General features: G+C 37.4%; 2 long non-coding RNA genes and 1 pseudogene across 2 annotated transcripts; 2 read left to right on the forward strand and 1 right to left on the reverse strand.

Annotated features, from left to right (window-relative positions):
- Positions 1–922: 922 nt before the first annotated feature.
- LOC126605261 (uncharacterized) lies at positions 923–1,712 on the reverse strand. The gene is made up of 2 exons (XR_007616880.1): positions 1,463–1,712; positions 923–1,275 (listed from the first exon to the last, which is right to left on the reverse strand). It is a non-coding gene; the product is annotated as an uncharacterized LOC126605261 (long non-coding RNA).
- A 3,862-nt stretch (positions 1,713–5,574) lies between these two features.
- On the forward strand, positions 5,575–7,647 carry LOC126602214 (uncharacterized). The gene is made up of 2 exons (XR_007616028.1): positions 5,575–5,757; positions 7,609–7,647. It is a non-coding gene; the product is annotated as an uncharacterized LOC126602214 (long non-coding RNA).
- Positions 7,648–8,412: 765 nt separating this feature from the next.
- On the forward strand, positions 8,413–9,909 carry LOC126605250 (uncharacterized; annotated as a pseudogene).
- The last annotated feature ends 3,281 nt before the right edge of the window (positions 9,910–13,190 follow it).

Consider the following 13,190-nt stretch of genomic DNA (forward strand, 5'->3'; position numbering starts at 1 on the left):
CGCTGTAAATATAGGACCTAACTGCATCCTTCAAGAATCTGATTTTAAATGTGGGCGTGCCAATACGCGGCAGAGTGGTCAGCATATACTTTGTTCTGAGTGTGCGTGAACCAAATGTAATTTCGATAAGATTATTGTTCTTCAACTTGGTCGTTGAATATGCCGAATTGAGACAACTGATTAAAATTTTGATTAATCATCATGAATGATTGGCACTATGGATCTCACCAGGTGTGCTAAAATGTAAATCCTATAAAATTACAAGACCTACTTGGTGTTGAATGTGGACGTGTCAATACGCGGCTGGATGGCCAAACGCATACTTCTTTATGGGTGTGCACAAACTGAAATTCTAGTACAAACGATCACAGCGAAGGAAGGAACCTCTCGGCCTTGAAAACAAAGTTGTTCTCATAAAAACTAGCAATCGGCACACACACTCCACATGTGCAACTAAATTTATTTTTATTATTTTACTACAACTTATCATTAATGAGCATGGATGATCACTCAAAAAAGAAAAAGACAAATAAAAAAAGGGAAATGAAAAGGTAGTAGAACGTGGGGAATGTAGGGAGAGGAAGAGGAAGTGAAAAGTGAGGTTTATTTATTTAGTTTTGAATTTTTAAATAGGATATGCTATATTTACATGGCGATAGTATAAAAAACAACAATATGGCCTCGTTTGGTAGCTCGGACTGTACTGACTATTTCAGTCGGATAGGATAATCTGTCATCGGACTGTACTGACTAAATTAGTCGGACGTTTGGTGCAGTATCGTACTAATGACCGTATTATTTATAATGTGTTTGGTACTGTATCGGATAAGAGATCGGATTATATTATTTTTATTAAAAAATTTTGATGACTAATGAAAAAAAGGAATTTTTTTTTGTTTGATAAAAATTCACAACAACCAAATGCATCAAATTAAAAAATAAAATAAAAATAATCTTGTTTGTCATTTTGAACTTTGATATTGCATTTTCTATTTGTCCTTTATTTAAAACAAATTATAAAAAAAAAACAAATAAAAAATACTTTCTTCCCCAGATCTTCTCCACCGCACAGCCCCCAGACACCCTCACACCCTTCTCCTTACCAGTTCGAAAAACCAAAATCATCACTCTAGGAATGGATTGTCGAAACTAATTTTGCCATACAACCATCCTGAAGCAACTGAGCATGAAACAATTAAGCACTATGAATATATTGGGCAGTGCTCCAGATATAAACCCGCTCCTTGCACTCGTCAACTTATTGGCGACCTCCTCCTGCAATATGAATTTCATGAGATTAAAAGGGAATGATTTCTGATGCAATTCAGTCGGATCTAGTTCAAATCCAGGATCGATGGCACGTGAACCCGTGCGGGTCCCGTAACGAGGAACTGAAGAGAAGGGCAACAGCCGTGGAGTGCAAAAGGAAGAAGTAGATGAAGAAGAAAGGAGAAGGAGGAACCTGGGATTGACGATGGCAACGGAAGTGAGTTTGCAGAACGATGCGAGAGAGAGACCGATGGAGCGAGGACAAAGACCCGACTAATAATCCTTAGGTTTCTGGAAGGATGAATAAGCGGGCATATACCGGATAAAAGATGTGGGCCCAGTTTAAGTAATACGGGTACTATTTAGTACATAGTTGCACCAAACACTCGCCTCCGTATAACTTATCCTATCCGATTCCTTATACGGGCTGCCAAACGAGGCCTATTTGTGTTAGGTGTAATTGCTAAATTGTCCGCGCTTTTTATTTTTGTTCAGTTATGATGAGAGGGTTAGAGTGGTAATTTACTAGAATTTTGGTGACAAACAGAGTTTTATTAATATGTAGTTTAGATATATAGAACACCAACTTGCCTTAGAAAGCAAGCAAATGACCCTCTAATATAACGAAGCACCACGGTCTGAACTTCTTTTGTAGGGAATTTCATCGTCGATTGTAGACTCTGATGAGTACAACGTACCCTTCAGCTTCACCTTAGTCGGAGATGTCGGTTGTCGAGTTAGGTAGTTTATAAATACCACAAATGGGGTAAATTATTTATTTATTTATTTTATTTTTTTGGGAAAACTGGACATTATATTACAGGGCCCAAGGCCAAACAAACATACAAAGAGGTCCACAAACTACTTAAGTACAAAACAAAACAGTGGACCTGAACAATACACACAAAAGAGCCCAAAACAAATTTTGGGCCCCCGGACACAGACAGACAAAGCCACAGAACTTCCTAGAACCTTGCAGTCCCCTCCGTTGTCGGTAATGTCGAAAGCCACCAACGCAAGCCGTCCAGCACGCCGACCAACCAAAACCCCAGGCATGAAAAAAACCAGTGATCCAACAACGCAGAGCATCCACACCAACATAAACCAACGCCCTGAACCGGCAACAAGCAGCCAAACTCCTCCAACTTGCAACAACCCACATGTCGATCACAACCAATCAAAGAAAGAAACCAGTGGAAAATCCACCAACAATAGTGCTAATAAAGGCAAGTAAACGGAAGGTGGTGGTGTCACATCCCAACTCGGGCCCCCATCACATCCCAGGCTCGATTCTGCCGTAGCATGATATTGCCCGCTTTGGGCCCCAACCAAGCCCTCATGGTTTTGTTTCTGGGAACTCACACGAGAACTTCCCAGTGGGTCACCCATCCTAGGAATGTTCTCGACCAAACTCGCTTAACTTTGGAGTTTCGATGGAACCCGAAGCCAATGAGTTCCCAAAAGGCCTCATGCTAGGTAAAGATGGGAATATACATATAATGTTTACAAAATCCACTCCCCTAGACAATGTGAGATGTTACAATCCATCCTCCTTAGGAGCTCGACGTCCTCGTCAGCACACTCGCACCACACGGCAGAGTGGCTCTGATACCATTTTGTCACATCCCAGACTGGGCCCCCACCACATCCCAGGCTCGACTCCGCCGTAGTACGATATTGTCTGCTTTAGGCCCCGACCACACCCTCACGGTTTTGTTTCTGGGAACTCACATGGGAACACACATGAGAACTTCCCAGTGGGTCATCCATCCTAGGAATGCTCTCGTCCAAACTTACTTAACTTCGGAGTTCCGATGGAACTCGAAGCCAATGAGTTTTCAAAATGCCTCGTGCTAGGTAAAGATGAGAATATACATACAAGGCTTATAGGATCCATTCCTCTGGGTGATGTGGGATGTTACAAGTGGTGTGTACACCCGAGTAAAAACTCTACACACCTTCCAAAGAAAACATAGCCGAGTGCTGTGAAGAGAAAAGGTTACAGATCGGGAAAGAGGAAGCAACAAGGAAGGAAGAATCCAACCCAAAATGAGACTGGAAGTAATTGGGAAAATAGAGGAAGGGGGAGAGATGAGAAACATGGAAGTGGAAGGAAATCTGAAGGGAGGGAAGAGAGAAGTGGAAGAAGGGAGGAAGAAGGAAGAAGAACAAGGAAGGAAATAGAGGACTGCCACCGACCCTTGCCAGAGCTCGGGTTAGTGGCTAGGGAGAAAAACTGACAATGAAAAACTCACACAGAGAGGTGAGAAATGCTCTTAGAAGAGAGAAAGACTCTCAGAAAGACAGAAGGTGTGTCGACTTGATTTTGGAATTAGATATATGTGATCTAAACTATTATTATGGGGCAAATGATTGACAGACACATAGAGTGTGAGAGTGATTTGATTGATTGGTTGGTTTGATACACAATATCTTGAATTATTAGAGGGAAAGGGATTTCCTCCTAATCCATCAAATCAGAGGAATCCGTGCTGTTAAAATTTGATCAAACGACTAAAATTATTATAACTTTTAAAGTGGGCCCCTGTTTGTAGTCGTTGGATCAAATTTTAACGGCGCAGATTCCCTGATTTGGTGGATTAGGAGGAAGGGTCTCTGGATCCCTTTCCTTATTAGAGCACCATGTTACTTGATGGCGTGATCATTTTGTAGAGTCCAGCAATCCTAACTCGTGAAATATCATCTTGACGGAGTAGGATTCTCTCTCTTCTTTTTTTTCCCTTTCTTTTCCTTCCCTCCTATTTGAACGGTCACAATTAAGCCACGTCAACATTTTATATTAATTTTTTATAGAAAGAGAAAAATAAAATAGAGAATGTAAGAGGATGGGATAAAAAGGGATGGAAAGAGAAGAAGAGATAATCCTAATCCCGACATGTTTGAAAATTATCTTCACTTCAGAAACTAATCAACGAAAAGCCTCCCAAGACCAGATAAACCACGTGGCAATAATATCTTCCCAAGCTTTATCCGTTGCAACTCCCCTTGGTTTTTCCATGCATATGCAATCCATGCGTTGTTAATTTTGTTCACAAAACTCAATCTGATCTTGGTTGTAAAGTATATATATCCACTAATATCCAAAAAGTCCCCAAGTTATAAAATCGTTAAGATAATTGTCACATTCCACCTCATTTTCCATACATCTAACGGCGTACAATCGGCCGACGAAGGGTGCAAAATTGGGTCCAAACGGTATGCAAGGTGCATTATGAATTTAATTAATAGGGCTGAAAATTAGAGTACGTACATAGAACAGTTGAAGAAACATAATACAAAACTATGAATTTTACTAAAAACAAAGGAATGCTACGAATTGTACAAATTCAATTTCTTTAAGTTTCTTATTCTTTTGTTTATTACCTTCTAATTTTTAACTTGGCATCAGAGCAGGTTTAATCTTTAAGGGCTTGAATTGATTAGTTTGTCCATTGTTCTTTGTCTCTTCTGCTCGAGGTTTTAAAAGACGCAAGACGCTAGTCGGGCGGTAGGCTGAGACTAAGAGGCTAGGTGGATTTAATTAAATTTATTAAATAACATATAACTAAGAAAAAACGTAAAATTAACTTAAGCCATCATGGCATTGGATCATCACATTAACACAGTAAAAATAAGAAAAACTCAAAACCCAAAACCAAATTTGAAAATTCAATAAGAAATTGGCATTATCTTTCATCATAGATTAATCAATTATTAATGATTCAATGAATAAATATATGTAAATGTGATTGTGCATCTAAAATTCAACATCATTCAATTGCACATCCACGAGTCAACGCCATTGGCACAGTCAAAGTTGGCACGAGAGGAGGCAAAAGAGAGAGGGAGAGAATGCATCTATGCGAAGAGACAAAGAGGAGAAAAATAATTTGGGTTCTTTTTGGGTAGGTAACCAAAAAAACCTTTTAATTTAATTCAAAAAACAATGAAAAACAACGAAATTGCCTATAGCAACTGCCTACCACCACCTAGCTATTGCCTACCACCACTTGTCCTGCCTAGCCCTTACCCGATTTTCCTCCACGGCCTAAATCATATTGGTCCCAACGCCTAAGCTGATTTTTAGAACAATGTCTATGCTTCTCCATTGTTTGTTTTCTTCAATTTTAAATTCATGTAAGTTGTTTGTTTTTGGTTTCATTTAACGTTTGTTAGATTTGAGTTAATTAATTCAAAATCTTCTTCATAATTATTACATGTATTACACAAATGTAATTTTCACTAGTAATTAGTGTAGGATTCCTACCTAAATAAGGATTGATAAACTTCATACACATCAATATAAGGAGTCATATTTTTACATAGCATCAGAGTAGGTTGTGTTGAATATATCATTCCAACTCAACAATAGTTAGTTAGACAGTTGAGAATGTGGCTGTGTTGTTATAGTCGTTATCGAATTAGTTAGTTAAATAGCTTAGGCTGCAAGCTAGTCATGATGGCTATATAAACTGTATTCTCATAGTTGTAAAGATAAATTCAGTATCAATGCAATCAATTACTTTCTCCCTTTCTCTTATTCCCTTCTCTTTCTTCTTTTTTGATACATGCTCTTTCTGCATTTATGTGTTTTTCTGCATTTCTGTTAATATGGTATCATTCGCCCGGACAATCCTTGGTACCATCGTCTTCCACTGAAGGTTACAAACTGGTGATCTTGTTGGGAAGCTTCGATTTGTGTTTCTTCATCTGGGTTTCGATGTGATACTCCTTGCGATCAGTTGAGGTTTGATGGTGGTTGAAGTTTCTTGGGGTTTTTTTTCTGCTCAAAGGTCCAGATTTCCATTCGTATCAGGTTCTTTCTTTTTGATTTCACAGTGCACACCATCTGTTTGCGTTATGTTCTAGTAAAAAAATGTCTGCTATTTTTCTGAAAGATTGAAGGCCAATAGCCATTGTTAGATGATTAAAAAGGCCAATAGCCATTGTTGAGCACATCTGAGGCCGATAGCCATTATTTGATTAAGATTTGGTGATTTTTCATAAGTTGTTTCATTGACAAGGGTCAATAGCCAAAAGATAAGACGGGTAGTATATTTGGTTTTCAAGAACAAGTCTTGTTTGTCTGTGGTATCATTTTCTGTATCAATATTATATGTGTTCTGGTTCTAATGATGGAATCTAGTGTTAAGATTGAAGGGTTGCTTGGTACACTCATTGTGAAGCTTCAGGATGATAATTTCGTCAAATGGAGTTTTCAGTTTCAGTTTTAGGATGAATTATGTGTTAATTCATGTATTAAGGCCGATTGCCATTTGCTGTTTTAGAAGATTATGAAGGCCGATTGCCATTTCTTCTAAGAGAAACATTGTTTAGTAGGATTTGAAGGCCGATTGCCATTGCTGAAAGATTGCTGAAAGATTGATTCTTTGATTCATTGTTGGGTATTGTTTGGTTGTTTGAGATTTGTGCCCTCGAAAAAGGCCGATTGCCAAGAGTGTGTTAAATGCAATTTGTTTCCTCCATAAGGCCGATAGCCAGAGTGAAAAGTTCTATCTCAGATATTGTATGTTACTCCTTAAAGGCCGATAGGCCGATTGCCGGAGTGCAGTTCTTGTTCCCTTTCTTCATTGAAGCTCGATTGCTGAAGAGGGGTGTGTTTCTTGATTTCTGTGATTGTACAGCAAGTTCGAAAATGAGCAGTGATCTGATGAACCCACCTGGACTGGTCGTATCAACCACCGAACTCATCCTCGCATTCCTCACCTCAAGCTTCCACAAGCCCACACCTCCCTCTTAAACTCCAGCAAATTGCTTCCAATCTCTCCTCCAAAACCACTGTACCGTATTGCATTCGATGCCTCGACCCGACTGCACTTGGCCCAACTCTTCTCTGGATGCGAGTTTGTCCTCACTAGCCATAAAAAAAAAAGAGTAAGGAGTTGAAGGTTAGACTTAAGAAGTTGGCTGAAGTTTTGGAGAGGAATGCATATGCAGAACATGTGAAGGATATTGCAGAAAGAAACCACTGCTAGAGGCCTTTTTGGATTGGTCATTGGCATGCTCGTGGAAACATTTGTCTTCTTCCACATCGAAGCTAAAGATGAATAAGTAGACTTGGTCTCTAGAGTTGGAACTCTCATGACGGGGCTGCCAGGTTGTACTGCATTTCTCAAGCACTCATTCAATCTCAAACTGGGAAACCCAATTGAGATTGAGGGGGGATGTTGAATATATCATTCCAGCTCAACAATAGTTAGTTAGACAGTTGAAAATGTGGCTGTGTTGTTATAGCCGTTATCGAATTAGTTAGTTAAATAGCTTAGGCTGCAAGCTAGTCATGATGGCTATATAAATTGTATTCTCATAGTTGTAAAGATAAATTCAGTATCAATGTAATCAATTACTTTTTCCCTTTGTCTTATTCCTTTCTCTCTCTTCTTCTTCGATACATGCTCTTTCTACATATATGTGTTTTTCTGCATTTCTGTTAATAGGTTGTACCATATGTGAAGCCCAAAGACCACACATGCTCTACATCACCCGATTTGTGTTGTCTACATGTTAGCTAAGCTTGAAAATTCGCCACACATTAGGGAGTGTGATTAGAGTATGAATCTCACATCGGCCGGGTAAAGGAGGAGCCTTGGGTCCTACGGTCCACTTTCGTTCTAGTCAATCCGTGCTCGTTTTCTATCTTGATTAGGGTTTCGTTCTAGTCAGTCAGTTGGGTTTTGTTTTGCCAAAAAAAAGGTAGTTTGATCATGTTTGTTCGTTCGTTTTTTGAAGACCTTTTCTCCATTTCTTCACAAACGGGGAGCATTCATGTACTTTCTTTTCATATAATCTTGCATCAGCATCTACATCTACTTGTTCTAAGTTTGAGTTCATCCCAAATCTACATGGCTTTGGCATCCAGAATATGCATCTGCATATGAACCTGTCTGTGCATCAAATCTCTATGGAATATCTGGCTTCGGCATCTGCATCTGTGTCAGTTGGCAAACTCATGTTGTCTACCACTGAGTTTGCCAGACGTTGTAGTAGAATGTCCTTTATAGTCTTTTAACCATAACAATATTTATTTATTTTTAAAAATAAAATAAAGGGTGTACTTCGATAAATAAAAGGGGTTTTAATAGAAAATTTCAATCAATAAAACATTAAGTTTCGTATCATATTAGAAGATTTGACAGTCTGCTTAAAACTGTCCCATGGGTTTTATCCCTGCATGGTAGCTACATAATCACTAAAAGTCTGCTCAAAATCAATACTACTGATCTTCTAATAATAATTGAAAAGAAGATACTTGACCAATCAATGCAAGATTCAATAAAATAAACAAAAATGGCGAGTTGATTTTCATCAAAGTAGCTCTCCAAAAAAATCTTAGAAGAAAGTTGGATTCAAATAAAACCCTAAACGTAGCATATTATATAAGGCTCTCTAAAATCATATTCTCAAAGCCTAGGAATATTGGTCGTCATTGACTTCGTCCTTGTTGAAAGCAAAGCTTAAGGATTACCATAAATGGGGGGTTGTATGAGTAGCTCTGTGCCGGCATGGGCAAAGGGAAAAACTAGAAAATCATCGAAGCAGAAATCAACTGGTAAAACGGTGGATATTCCCGAAATTGATGAACACAGCAGGAATGAGGTGGGAAAAGGAGATTTTGAAGAAAATGGAGGCCTCAAGGATCAGCATGATGCTATGGATGAAAATGGCTCTCTGCCCGTCTCAGACAGGTTTGCTTGAGGAGAAGGTATATTATATAACCTTACACATTATTTAGTACATATTTTATACTATACACAAAGCTATCTCACCCTCTTCGCATCGATCGATCGACTAAATAAAGCTTCTTATAAAAAATGAGTTACTCAATTTGAACTTCAATTCGATGTTTCATTTTCTTTTGGTTATTGCTTCAATATTTCCAGAATTAATAGGAAAAACATGTCGAGATGTTTCAACCATGTTTACTGATTTTCATTAATATTTTTATTGATTCCTTGTGCATCCTAATGCAAAAGTAAGGCTTTAACCAGGATTATGTGTAATTGACAAAAAAAAAAAAAAAAAAAAACAAGGATTTTGTGTCAAACAGATAAATCAACATATTTAGCTATTTCGTATTCACATGATTTAATATCTTCACTAAGCATGTCTCGAATGAATTGACGTACGTGGATGAAATGATGACATTTTGGTATTAATTTTATGTGTTTATTTCAGATTCAGACAGATATAATGTACATTAATTAGCACTGATTTGAAAACATTACATATATTCATTTCATAATCTGGACCTTCCAGAAATTGAAAACTGGGGTGTAATTTGTGAATTGGCAGGATGGTGAATTTGCAGCACATAACATAACCCTAGATGGTTGTACAAGGGTGCTGGATACGATATCAGAAGGATCTGGAAAGTCTGATGCGACTAATGGGCCTCAAAAAACATCGCCGATAAAGGAGATTGAGCCAGTTGATGGTGGAGATAAGATTTTGTTTTAGGAAGATCAAGTGGTTGTGAAGAACTAAGAAGTAACATTTTTACTTATTGTTGGTTGAACTGAATGACTCTTTTATATTTTGGATGTGATTGGATCTTGCTTGTGAATGTAACTATTAATTGGAACATTATAGGAAGGAAGGAGTTTCGAGACAATTATATTATTATGGGGTGTTATTAATTCAAGTTTAATATAGGGGTAAACAACAAAATTGACATAAATGGTTTAATTATATGACAGTCACGCTAAAATAATATGATTACTACATGACATTGACTTAAGAGTACACTGCCATTTTTCCATGTGAATTATGACTTATCTTGAAATTAACCTTCTAAACTACAGCTGCCACATCCCACAATTCTAATAAAAAGTTGCTAAGGAGACTCTCTTAAGAGTAGTGCTACACTCACAATCTACTCCTACCATCATTTATATCATCTTTCTAATAGAAATAATGTCCTCCAACACATGTAGGTCTCAATTCTATTAGAGAGATAATACAAATGATGAAGAATATAATTTTTTCTCTTTTAAAGTAGAACTCTCCATGAATTCTCCGTCACTTTATTTTTTTTACACAATATTTTATAATGTTGACAAAAAAATTGTGCCTAAAAAAATAAAGTGGCTGAGAGCCCGAACCTAGTGTTTAGAGAATCTTCTTTAGCATTTTCTTGGATGAAATTTAATCAAATAGTAAAAAAAAAAAACATCACATCCTACCAAATATCCCACCCAGTCTCACAACGCCCTTTTACCGTACCAGTGGCGAAGTTGATTTTTTTTTTTGGGGGGGGGGGGGGGAAGGGGGGGGCCGCTCAATTTTTGGGGCAAAAGAAAATTTCTTGTCTCGTATTATTATGGAAGGGGTTGGGGGGTAGGGGGCCTCTCAATTTTTGAGGCAAAAAAAACTTTTTTTTTCTTATCTCTTATTATTATGGAAGGGGTTATAATCAGTGTTCTAAAATTGGTCTAGATAGTGGAGGACCGATACTATTTAGGCTGAAACGTGGAGAAAAATCAGGTAGGGGCTAGACGGGTTAGGTGGACTAGACAGGTTAAGCGGGCTAGGCGATAACTAGGTGGTGACTAGGCGGTTCCATTATTTTTAATTTTTTAATTAAGTTAAAGGATTTTTTGAATAACCCACTTAGTTAATGAATTTTCAATTTTCGTTTTTGGTTTTTCTTATTTTTTACTGCATTTTTCAGTAATGATGGTAATATGACTTAAGTTTTAAGTTTTAAGTTTTCTAAATTCTTAATACAAGTATTTTATTTTTATTTTTTAGAGTGTAAGTAGACACTTATTATATGTTATATAATAAATTTAATTGAATCTGCCTATCCCATGCCTAGTCGTCTAGGCGCTAGACCCCAGCCTGCCGGCCAACTAGCCCCTAGCGTTATTTAGAACCTTGGTTACAATAATTTAGTTGATCGGTAAGTTTGGATCCAGGCTAGTGGCCCTCTACCACAGTAGTAGAGAAGAGTGTTTCCCTTACATCATGCGTGGGTCCGAGCCTCGTCGGTTCCCTAATCTAACATCTAATTTAACAAATGGATCGTTTGACAAAAAAAAAAACAAAAAGGTTTCGAATCGAAAACGCATGGGTGGTAAGCCAACATTCTATTTCCTAGGATATTTGTCCACATACCCAAAAAAAAATAAAAAAATAAAAAAATCATTGTACATAGTTTCATAATAATTTACAAAACTATCTTCAAAATGTTTCTTCAATCTTTCTTCGTGAAACAGGCGAGTCCAACAAAAGCTAAACAATACCAACATCTATCCAATGCAACTCTATCACTTAATTCTTGTCCAAGAACGCTGGGAAGCGGATATCATAGTTGGTTATGAAAGCTCAAGAAGAAGTACAGGGGAAAATCTATATCTTTTAGCGTAACTGTCTTTTAGAAGAGTTTAAAATAAGTAATTTTTATTGTAAATTAAAAGGCCTATTAATCCTCTCCTCCCAATCATCTTGTAAAGTGGAGGTCATTGTTTTATACATATATGATTTAACTCTATACTATAACATTTTTACACTAGGGGAAGGGAGAGTTCGGCTAAGCCACACAATGGGCAACCTAATTTGGTATCGAATTCGCCATCCACGAGATTCGAACCTAAGACCTCTCACTTCCATGTGAAGAGGAATACCACCAGACCGTAGTATTGAGTGGCACTATGATCAAAACTAGACCCACAACGGGTTATTTTAGTTGTCTTTAAGAACCCGTTGTGGGTTTAGTTCTGATCATATTGCCACTAAGTACTACAGTCTGGTGGTATTCCTCTTCACTTGAAAGTGAGAGGTCTTCGATTTGAATCTCGTGGATGGTGAATTCGATACTAAATTAGGTTGCCCATTGTGTGGCTTAGCCGAACTCTCCTTCCCCTAGTGTAAAAATATTGATGTACTAAAAAAAACAATATTGACCTAAAGACAACTAAAAGAGCACTAAAGGGCGGAGATATATGTTAAACACACAGTTGTATGAGGTTAGCCAAGTGCTCGATGAGCTGCCACACCAAAATTTGAAAAATAATTTTGGCGCTGCACGCGTCATTGTTGGGATACAACGAGGATAGATTCTTGCATCTGCTTAGTGCCGAATTTGAGGGGAGCAATTTTTGCAATAGCACAATGCCCCAAATTTTGGCTAATATATGATTACATAATCAGTTCTCCAATTTCATTATTTTGTTTCTTGTTTGGGCAGAGAGAATGAAGAGGGATAGAGGGATTTAAGCCTTAATATTATTATTTTGTTGCTAAAAAATTAAAGGTTGTCTCATAATTGTTGTTTATGCATTTGGATTAGTGTTTCTAGTTTCTACTTATAAGTGAAACTTTGTCGATTGGTTTCAGCTTATAAGTGTATCTTTGTTTCTCTCTTGTGCCTTGGTGGCATTTTAATTGTCTGACTTTGATTCAAACAAAAAAAGTACATCAATATTTTCGTAGACATATAAATTGCGATGAAATAAATACTCATCAACACATTAAAATTTTGACATGCGAGGGCTTCGTGGCATGCATCATGTGTCTCACAAATTGTACACATGACACGTGACTCGTCAAAACCAGAAGAGTCATCAAGAGTGACGCGTCGACATTTGGCGGAAATAATTAATAAATTTCTTTATTAATCCTTTAATCAATTTTTATATAATTCAAACAAATTAATTGATTAAGTTTAAAACAAATTAAATACCAAATCGAGGGAGATTGGCTAAATCAAGGATGGACAAATTAATGATGAAATGTGATTAATTCAGTTGATTAAATAAAAAAGTATTTGATTAAATCGAGATTATTTGATGAAGTCAAATTACTAACCAAGTCCAAATTGTGACATCTCACATCGCCCAGGGGAGTGATCCTTAAATGTATATTCTCCTCCCTACCTAGCACGAGGCTATATTGGAGCT

The sequence above is a fragment of the Malus sylvestris genome, chromosome 15, assembly GCF_916048215.2.
Source record: "Malus sylvestris chromosome 15, drMalSylv7.2, whole genome shotgun sequence".
Lineage (NCBI taxonomy): Eukaryota > Viridiplantae > Streptophyta > Magnoliopsida > Rosales > Rosaceae > Malus > Malus sylvestris.